Source organism: Hemiscyllium ocellatum, chromosome 28 (genome assembly GCF_020745735.1).
Source record: "Hemiscyllium ocellatum isolate sHemOce1 chromosome 28, sHemOce1.pat.X.cur, whole genome shotgun sequence".
Lineage (NCBI taxonomy): Eukaryota > Metazoa > Chordata > Chondrichthyes > Orectolobiformes > Hemiscylliidae > Hemiscyllium > Hemiscyllium ocellatum.
Window position 1 is genome coordinate 2,821,014 of NC_083428.1, and position 11,340 is coordinate 2,832,353.

An 11,340-nucleotide genomic window follows, 5' to 3' on the forward strand; every position below is an offset into this window, starting at 1 on the left:
CCCTGGGAGTTACCAACATTGACTCCAGAGCCCATGAAGTCTCATGACAATAGAGCACACATGGGCAAGGAAACCTCCTGCTGATCACTACCTACCACCCTGTCTTTTGCTGGTGAAATCAGTACTCCTCCATGTTGAACATCACTCGTTGAAATATTGGGGTCGTCTAGATACAGGTAGCAGGTGGCTATACAAAATGAGCAACTGAGAGAAATAAAGACAGAAATGTGTTTGGTAATTTTTAGAAATGAAGAGAATTTGTGATTTGATAAAAGATCAAACCCCAAATGTCCAGGATGTAATGATTTGCTGTTTCAGGTGCAACCCAAAGTACCATTTGTGATGACGCTGCCCCTTTAACAATGTTATTTTGTCCTTTTTTTTTCAAGAGGTGTCATAAAATGTCTGAACTGGCTACTTTAATAATGACCAACAGACACTGCCTAAGTCAACAATCAGATTAGGCCTTCTGTGCTTTTTTTAGATATAGTTGTACAATGACAGGCGAGTGGCCAGTTCTCCTAGTTCAGGATTTTCTTTCTAGTCTTTTAGTTTGAAACTGCTGATCAAAGAAATCTGCTAGGGGGAAAGGTTCTCGGATTCAACAGCGATTTTCTGGCTGACTCTCTCTGTAACATCTCTCTTGTAAGAACCTGTGTCTGAATTTACCTTTTTGTCACAGCGAGGCACTGGCCTAGTGATATTATCGCTCGTCTATCAATCCAGAAATCCAGAATAGTGTTCTGAGGACCTGGGTTTGAATCTTGCAATGGGCAGAGGGTGGAATTTGAATTCAATTTTTAAAAAATCAGGAATTAAGAGTCAACTGATGACCATGAAACCATTGCCAATTGTCTGAAAAACCCATCTGGTTCACTAACGTCCTTTAGGGAAGGAAATCTGCCATCCTTCCCTGGTCTGGCCTCCATGTGACTACAGAGCCACAACAATGTGGTTGACTCCCAGCTGCCCTCTGAAATGGCCCAGCAAGCCACTCAGCTGTATCAACGACTAGAAAGTCACAACAAAGAAATGAAACCGGACGGACCACCTGGCATTGACCTTGGAACTGGAAAAGACAACAGTAAAACCACAAACAGCCCTGTCAATCATGCAAAGTCCTTCTTACCAAAATTCGGGGACTAGGGCCAAAGCTGGGGGAGCTGTCTCACAGACTAGTCAAGCAACTGCCTGACATTGTCATTCTTATGGAATCATACCTTGCAGGTAACACCCCAGACACACCACCATTACCATCCCTGGATAGGTCCTGTCCCACCAGCAGGACGTGGCATAGCGGGATACAGTTGGAAGCAAGTTGCCCTGGGAGTCCTTGACATCTCCTCCAGACCTCATGAGGTTAAACATGGGCAAGGAAATCTCTTACCATGTACCATCCTTCTTCAGCTGATGAATCCATACTCCTCCATGTTGAACAAACTTGGAAAAGCACTGAGGGTGGCAAGGGCACAGAATGTGCTCTGGGTGGGGGATTTCAATGTCCACCACCAAGAGTGGCTTGGCAGTAACATTACTGATCGAGCTGGTCGGGTCCGAAGGGATATAACTGCTAGACGTGGATCTGCAACAAGTGGTGAAAAAACCAACAAGAGGAAGAAAACCCATACTTAACCTCATCCTTCCTAATCTGCCGGCTACAGAAGCATCTGTCTGTGACAGTATTGGTAAAAGTGATCACCACACTGTCCTTGTGGAGACATAGTTCTGCCTTCACTTTGAGAATAACCTCCGTCATGTTGTGTGGCACCATTGCCATGCTAAATGGGACAGACTTTGAACCGATCTAGCAGCTCATGACTGGGTGTCCATGAGGTGCTGTAGGGCGTCAATAGCAGGGGAATTGTACTCCAGTACAATCTGCAACATCATGGCCTGGCATATCTGCCACTTAACCATTACTAACCCTGATTCAATGGAGAGTGCAGGAGGATATTCCAGGAGCAGCACCAGACAGACCTGAAAATAGGGCGTCAAGCTATGAAACAGGTGAAGCTATGAAACAGGATTACTTGTGTGCCAAAAGGCATAAACAGCAAGTGATAGACAGAGCTAAGTGATCCCTGAACCAATGGATCAGATCTAAGCTCTGCAGTTCTTCCATATACAGTTGTGAATGGTGGTGGACAATTAAACAACTCAGTAGAGGAAGAGGCTCCACAAATATTCCCATCCTCAATGATGGTGGAGACCAGCACATCAGTGCAAAAGATAAGGCTGATGCATTTGCATCAATCTTCAGTCAGAAACGTCGAGTGGATGATCCATCACAGTCTCCTCCAGTGGTCCCCAGCATCACAGATACCAGTCTCTAACCAATTCGATTCACTCCACATGACATCAAGAACTGGCTGGAGGCACTGGATAATGCAAAGGCAGTGGGTCCTGATAACATGCCAGCAATAGGACTGAAGACGTGTGCTCCAGAACCTGCTGCTCCCTTAGCCAAGCTGTTCCAGTACAGGTACAACACTGACATCTACCCAACAATGTGGAAAATTGCCCAGGTATGTACTGTACATAAAAAGCAGGACAAATTCAACCCAGCCAATTACCGCCCAATCAGTCTACTCTAGATCATCAGTAACATGATGGAAGGGGTCATTAACAGTGCTATCCAGTACACTTGCTCAGCAATAGCCTGCTCAGTGACGCCCAGTTTGGGTTCAATCAGGACCACACAGCTCCTGACCTCATTACAAACATGGACAAAGGAGCTGGATTCCAGAGGGGAGGGGAGAGTGGCAGTCCTTGACATCAAGGCCGCATTTGACCGAGTGTAGCATCAAGGAGCCCTGGCAAAACTGGAATTAACGGGTATCATGTGGGCAAATACACTGCTGGTTAGAGTCATACTGGCACAAATGAAGATGGTTGTGGTTGTGGAGGGTCAGTCATCTCAGCTCCAGGACATCTCTGCAGGAGTCCCTCAGGGTAGTGTCCTAGGCTCAACTATCTTCAGCTGCTTCATCAATGACCTTCCTCCGTCATAAGATCAGAAGTGGGGATGTTCGCCAATGATTGTGCAATGTTCAGCATCATTCGCATCTCCTCAGATACTGAAGCAGTCCGTGCTCAATTGCAACAAGATCTGGACAATATCCAGGCTTGGGCCAACAAGTGCCAAGTAAACTTTGCACCACACAAGTGCCAGACAATGACCATCACCAATAACAGACACTCTAACAACCGCCCCTTGACATTCAATGGTATTACTATCACTGAATCCCCCAATGTCAACATCCTTGGCATTACCTTTGACTAGAAACACAGCTGGACTCACCAGATAAACACAATAGCTACAAGAGCAGGCCAAAGACTAGGGATGCTGAGGCGAGTAACACCCCAAGCCTATCTACCATCTACAAGGCACAAGTCAGGAGTGTGATGGAATACACCCCACTTGCCTGGAGGGGGGCAGCTCCAACAATACTCAAGAAATTTGACACCATCCAGGCCAAAGCAACTTGCTCGACTGGCACTACATCTACACACACTCAATCCCTCCACCACTGATGTTCAGTAGCACTGTGTATTATCTACACGATGCACTGCAGAAATTCACCAAAGATCCTTAGACAGTACCTTCCAAACCCACAACCACTTCCATCTGGAAGAACAAGGGAAGCAGGTACTTAGGAACACCACCATCTGCAAGTTCCACCCCAAGCCACTCACCACCCTGACTTGGAAATAAACCACTGTTCCTTCACAGTTGTTGGGTCAAAATCCTGGAATTCCCTCCCTACTGGCATTGTGGATCAACCTAAAGTAAGTGGACTGCAGTGATTCAAGAAGGTAGCTCACCACCATAGGCAAATGGGGATGGACTATCATTGCTGACCAGCCAGCAATGCTCAAGTCCCATAAATGAATAAAAAAAGGGGGTGTTTATGGGATGTTGCAGGAAATTGGAAATTGGAACAGCATCATTAGGTTGTGAGAGAGTTAGTTGGGTTTTCAGATAGATTAAGTTTTTCTATATCCTGTTTTCTTTTGTTTGTATTTCATTCAGTAGTCCCTAAATGAATTGTTTTGTTTAAAACTGAGTGGTTGCATCACTCCTGGAATATCTGCTTTATACCTGCTTAAAATAACGCAAAAGGTTAGGGTCTGGGCTACCTTCTTGAAATGTTTTGAGGGGTCTGGCCTGGTCCATAACACACAATGCCATAAATGCTGTAATAATATATTTGAAACTAAATATGAAACCAAGAAAGAGTATGATGATATGGATCAAAGAAATGGCATTGCATTGTTCACAAGAAGCTTCAGTCCGGTGATGAAGGCATTGGTGGCAGAATCTTTCAATTGTGCAGTATCGGACTGTGGATCTGTCTGCAGAATAGACTGGCTAAAATGCTAGCTCGACACTAAGTAATAAAAATCAGAACATAGTTAAAGAATTTGCAAGTTACACCAATTTCAGATTTGGGGACATTGAGTAGTCATTCTGTGCAAAATAGCCCAAATCAATCATTTTGGCAGCTCAGATGTAGTAGAGCTGAAAATGTGTTGCTGGAAAAGCGCAGCAGGTCAGGCAGCATCCAAGGAACAGGAGATTTGATGTTTTGGGCATAAGCCCTTCTTCCTGAAGAAGGGCTTATGTCTGAAACATCAAATCTCCTGTTCCTTGGATGCTGCCTGACCTGCTGCGCTTTTCCAGCAACACACTTTCAGCTCTGATCTCCAGCATCTGCAGTCCTCACTTTCTCCAGCTCAGATGTAATATCCAGTGAAGGACAGGTATTATAAAGTATTATAAAGTAATTTATCAATGAAGAAAGCACAGATAAAACTGCATACAGAAAATGACAAAGCAATTGTATTTGGAAAATCTTTGACTTTGCAGTTTACATAATTGGGACACACTACTGTATTCTTGTAGTATCATAGAATCCCACCGGTACAGAAGGAAGCCTGTTGGCTCGTTGAGACTGCACCACCCAGCCCCTGCCTTATATCATATCCCTGTAACTACACATCTTCCATGGCTATCCACCCAGCCCATACATCCCTGAACACTACAGGGCAATTCAGCATGGCAAAGTCACCTTAACCTGCATATCTCTGTATTGTGGGAGAAAATCGGAGCACCCAGAGGAAATGCAGACATGGGGAGAATGTTCCAAATCCACACAGATAGATGCCTGAGGCTGGAATTGAATCTGGGTCTCTGGCGCTGTGAGGTGTAATGAAACATAATTTCTCTACTAATTAATGAGTTGTTATTAACATCAGGGAACAGAAATTTAGAAGACTAAAATCAATTGTGTCAAAACTGTATCAGCAATTTGCTTTCCATTCTCCAACTTTTAAAAATAATTCAGTACATATTTAGCAAGGATGCAGAGTATGATAATCTTATAGAAAAGGAAAGGGATAGATGTGTGTTTTGTAAGAAATATTGAAGGACAACCATTACAGCATTACAGCAAGGGATTTCAAGGAAGTGTTGGCCACAGATTTAAAGGTGTGGGATAAAGAGAATGACATTGTTATTTTAAAGTTTATCCATCTAGCAAATATATTTTTTCAATTGGCAGTAGTACACCATGTCCCACAGAGGAGGGGAGTGAATGGGATTCCCAGAGTGGCGGCAGAGTGAGTCCTGGAAGGAGTCTGGCACATGGAGGCAGCTCTGGGGCTGTGCTCTGGGGCTGTGGTTTGCAAATGATGTATTTAGAGATGTGTGTGCAAATGTGAGCATAATAGTTGTGCATACGACAGCAGAAAACCCTCTTATCAATGGGTTGTGTGTAAGGAACCATGTAATAACAGATAAAATGGTTCATCACTGTTTTCCGATCAGCCAAACTATAATTTATTATCTGCGTTAACATGGACTGTCCATGCAAAAACATTTGCTGTAGATTATTGGCGATATAGTCTGTATCAATTAGACTTTGGGAGAAATCCTAAAATTCTGTAGTAAGAAGTTTTCAGTCCTCAGCTTGGGTAGAAATGACAATTCATTCTATTTTATCGGGAAATTTGAATGCACTGCATGCAGACAGAAAGGCTTTTGTTAAAATCAAATCTTCAAAAGAATTCATTGCCCCTTCAGATATAATTTAAGGTAATGAGAAACCAGCTTCAATCAGGGAGAGAGGGAAATACAGAAAATAAAAGCAGAAGTAGGGGTGGCACGGTGGCACAGTGGTTAGCACTGCTGCCTCACAGCACCAGAGACCCGGGTTCAATTCCCACCTTGGGCGACTGTCTGTGTGGAGTTTGCACGTTCTCCCCGTGTCTGCGTGGGTTTCCTCCGGGTGCTCCGGTTTCCTCCCACAATCACAAAGATGTACGGGCCAGGTGAATTGGCTATGCTAAAAATTGCCCGTACTGTTAGGTAAGGGGTAAATCTAGGGGTTTGGGTGGGTTGCACTTCGGCGGGTTGGTGTGGACTTGTTGGGCCGAAGGGCCTGTTTCCACACTGTAAGTAATCTAAAGTAAGCCATTTAGCCCTTCAGGCCTGTTCTGCCAGTCACTATGATCATGGTTGATCATCCAACTGAATGGCCTGTTCCTGCTTTGCCGCCATATCTTTTCGCCCCTTTCGCCCCAAGTGTTACATCCAACTCTTTCCTGAAATTATACAGGGTTTTGGCCTCAACTGCATTCCACAGGCTCATACCTCTCTGGGTGAAAACATTTCTCGTCACTTCAGTCCTAAGTATCCTTAGGCCAATATAAAGGACATATAAGTTCTAACAATCAAAATGAGACCATTGATTCCACAGAACAACAACCAAAAGTGGATATGAAAGCTGTATCTTTACTATAAGGAGCTAGTCAATAGAGAAATGTGTCAAAAGTAAGTAGAATGGGGAAAGACACTGGAAAATATATTAACGAAGAATGTACAGATTGAATGGTTAGGCTCATGGATTGGAAATACAAAGATGGAAAGAAAGAAAATGCAGTATAAGCTCAGATAGCGGGTCAGAGAGTAATCATGCCCTGAGAAAAGAGATCACAAACCTTGGATTAAATCTTATTAATAGGAGGAAGAGGTCAAACGGTTACACTCCAGGTAGAGACAGAAGACAGGGGACGGAGTATGGTTTAACGAGGACAAGAAATGTAGTACAAATCAGGAATATCATCAAAAGCTGAAACTCAAGTGAACAAGAACTCCTGGTGGCCATGAACAAACTCGTAGTGATACCAAAGGACAAGAATTGCAAAGCAGAAGACAACTTGGGGTGTACAGGGAGAGTCTAGATTAGAGTGGTGCTGGAAAAGCACAGCTGGTCAGGCAGCATCCGAGGAGCAGGAAAATTGATTTTTTTGGGCAAAAATCCTTCATCAGGAATAGAGGCATCTGCAGTCCTTGTTTTTACCGTGTACAGGGAGGTGCCAGACCTCCCACAGGAGGTGGATTGGGACTAAGAAGGTGTCCCTGGTGGGACTTTGATCATTAAAGCAAGGCCAGTGCACAATATTCTGAAATAAAACCTGGCAATCAAAATATAAGGGTAGATTCACCAATGGCAGGAAAAGCAATTCTGATTTAGTTTTGACTTCATTACCAACAAATGCTTGGGAATGTAGATCAAGTGATATGAAAGCTGTCTTTCTGCAGAGGGACCAGCTCAGGAGGCAAATGTTTCATTATCCTCTGAAAGAGGCTGCAAAACAAACACAGTTTAGAAAAGTGTACTCTCCAATTTCCAGTTCTGGGTCACCCAAAGGGAATGGAATTAGTCATTTTTATTGACATCTCACATGCTAATCTTCCTGATGACTTTTCAGCACAATTCATTCATCAGAAGAAATTATAAATATAGCCCATTAGCTGAGGAATTGAAATAAAAATCAACTAAAGCACTTTAACAGCAGAGACACAAGCTTCGCTAAAAGGAACAAATATTTATTTATCTTAAATTTGAAAGTAACTCCTAAGTAAGGACCAATCATGAAAAGTATGCCTGTGAAATGGTTTATTTCATTTGTTCAGGAGATTCTTTTTCTAACTCACTGCAGTGGGTAAATGCTTGGTCCTTTAGTTGAAGCAACCATACATTTTAAAGACTGGACAAGTTTTTTGTAAATGGTAAACCATTATGGAGCAAGTGTTGCAGCTATGTAGTTTAGAAAATCTGTTGCATGTCATGTACGTTCAGAAAAGATTTTCAAGGATATTGCCTGGGCTGGAGGATTTGAGCTATAAGGAGAGGTTGAATAGGCTGGGGCTGTTTTCTCTGGAGCGTCGGAGGCTGAGGGGTGATCTTACAGAGATTTATAAAATCATGAGGGGCATGGATAGGGTAAATAGACAAAGTCTTTTCGTTGGGGTCAGGGAGTCCAGAACGAGAGGGCATAGGTTTAGGGTGAGAGGGGAAAGATATAAAAGAGACCTAATGGGCAACTTTTTCACGCAGAGGGTGGTGCGTGTATGGAATGAGCTGCCAGAGGAAGTGGTGGAGGCTGGTACAATTACAACATTTAAAAGACATCTGGATGGTTTATGAATAGGAAGGGTTTGGAGGGATATGGACCAGGTGCTGGCAGGTGGGACTAGATTGGATTGGGATATCTGGTCAGCATGGATGGGTTGGACCGAAGGGTCTGTTTCTGTGCTGTCCATTTCTATGACTCTATGACTCTATCTGGCAATTGTGGACTTAGAGGGCAGAGGGCAGTTAACTGTCAATACTTTGTTACTGGTCTAGAGTGCCATGTAGACCAGATCAGATAAAGATGGCAGATTTCCTTCCATCCTTACGTATTTGCTATTAGGTTAGCTTTAATTCCAAACTTCTAACACTTGAATTCAAACTTCATCATCTGCCACAATGGGATTTGAATGCACGTCCACAGAACAGCAGCCTGCAGTCATTACCACTATGTCACTGCCTTGATCGTTGTGGGACACTATCCACTCAATGAAAAGTGTTGCGGAAAAGAGATTGAGATTGCTCTCATTATAACAAGGGGTGCCTTGTTCTAACAATTATGTTGTTTTGTGTTGTTATAACGAATTGAGAACAAAGAAATATTCATGTTGTAAAGTTATTGAATTTTGTTCAAGATGAAATGTAACATAATTTGTTGGAGATTCTACAAGAATATAACATATTTGTATATCTTTTAAGCATTATTTTTGTTTTTAAAGGGACAAATTTGATGGCATCTATATCTGTTAATGAGATGCTAAATATTTGGGAGATAAAGGTAACAAAGTGAAGGAGGCTATTTAATTGCACTGATATCTCAGGGGCCTGCATTGTACTGTGGTAATGTCCCTACCTCTGCGTCAGGAGGCCTGGGTTCAAGTATCACCTGCTTCCAAGGTGCATCATAATAACTCTGAACGGGTTCATTCTTACTTCTTAAGACTTTCATTTCTATTCTTCCTTGGGATGTGGATTTTACTGGTTGGGCCAAGGATTGTTGCCATTCCCTAATTTCCCTGGAAAGTTTGGGATTGAGCTGCTGTTTTGAACATCTGCAATCCCACTTGAGATAAGGATATCGTTACAATATCGTTAGAGAGAGAATTCCAGGATTTTAAGCCAGTGACACTGAAGGAATGGTGATAATTTTCCGAGTCAGGATGACTTGGAGGGAACTTGCCGAGGGTAATGTTTTCATGTATCTGCTACCCTTGACCTTTTAGATGGAAGTGGTTGTAGGTTTGGAAGGTACAGCCTGAGGATCTTTGGTGAATTTCTGCAGTGCATCTTGTACATGGTACACACTGCTGCTACTGAGCGTGGGTGGTGGAGGGAGGGGATGTTTGGGAATGTGGTGCCAACCAAGCAGCTGCTTTGTCCTGGATGGTGTCAAGTTCTTTAGGGTTGTTGGTGGTGCATCCATCCAGACAAATGGAGAATATTCCATCACACTCCTGCCTTGTGCCCTGTCGACGGTGGACAGGCTTTGGTGGTCAGGAGGGGAGTTACTCACTGCAGGGGTCCCAGCTTCTGACCTGCTCTTTATGTTCATATTATGCATCCAGTTCAGCTTCTGGTTAATGATTTTTATTGACTTGAAGTGAAATGCTTTTAGACAAAATCCAGGCACACACTTTCCTGTTGGAGTTTTACTTCAACCAATCCACACCATCAAACCCTGCAGCCTCCTGCAAACGGACGCTTCCTGACCTACATTGCAAAGGCCACTTGGAGGGTAAACAAGCAACTCAACAGGGCATTAAACAACCCGGGAAATCGTTTTTAATATTGAAAGGTGGGGTAAAACAAGACACTTAGCACCCCCTCACCCCACCCTGGCAGCAACCTCTAAAACCTCTGCATGTGTTAATGACCAGTGTGTGCTCTGTCTCTGAGGACACCTGGATACATATCTAATCTTAGAGAAGGGGCAGTCAGTCCCCTCTATCACTCCCTGTCTGGATTTATTAACAGCTACTTTAGCCAGGACCAGAGGAGGCGATGGCCTAGTGACATTATTGTTGAACTGTTAATATTGGCCAGAGATCCAAGCAATATTTTTGGGAGGACCAAATTACTGCAGATGCTGGAATCTTTGCTGAAAGCAACGAATGCTGGAGATTACAGTGGGTCAGGCAGTATCCATGGAGAGAGAGAGAGAGAGAGCAAGTTCATGTTTCGAGTCTAGACAACTCTTCATCAGAGCTGAAGTGAAGTGTGGAGAGGACAGCATTTATGCTATTGTGGGGCTCAGGGACTGCTGGGGGAGGAAGGATGTTGATGGTTCAGATTAAGTGATTGGAATGGGAGAAAGACTGAACAATGGTGTGTCTAACAGTCAGACTAGAAAGAACACAGTCCCATTAGGGTGGAGAGAGAGGAATGGAGAAAGGATGACAGAATGTAACAAGTAAAGCTAAAGGAAAGGGAAGGAATGGGACTGGGTTCACAGTTTGAAGGTGTTGTACTTAATATTAAGTCCAGAAAGCTAGAAAGCGCCCAGTCTGATGATGGGATGTTGTTCCTCCAGTTTGTGCTGGGATTCACTGGAACACTGCAGCATGCCGAGGACAGATGGGTATGTGAGCAGGACGCTGTGTTAAAATGGTCGGCTATGGGAGGGTCCTACTTCTGAAGGCAAAGCAATCACCCAGTCTGCCTTTGGTTTCTCCAATGTAGAGGAGGCCACATTGGGTGGAGCATATACGAAACACAAGATTGGAAGAGGTACAGGTGACACGCTGCTTCACCTGGAAAGACTGTTTCGACCCTTGGCTGGTGAGCAGGGAGCAGGGGAAGGGGCGGGTGTTGCACCTTCAGCGGTTACGTGGGAAGGTGCTGTGGGAATGGAGGGTGGTGTTGGTGGTCATGGAATGGACTAGGGTGTCCCAAGGAAACAATCCCTGCAAAAAGCAAATGG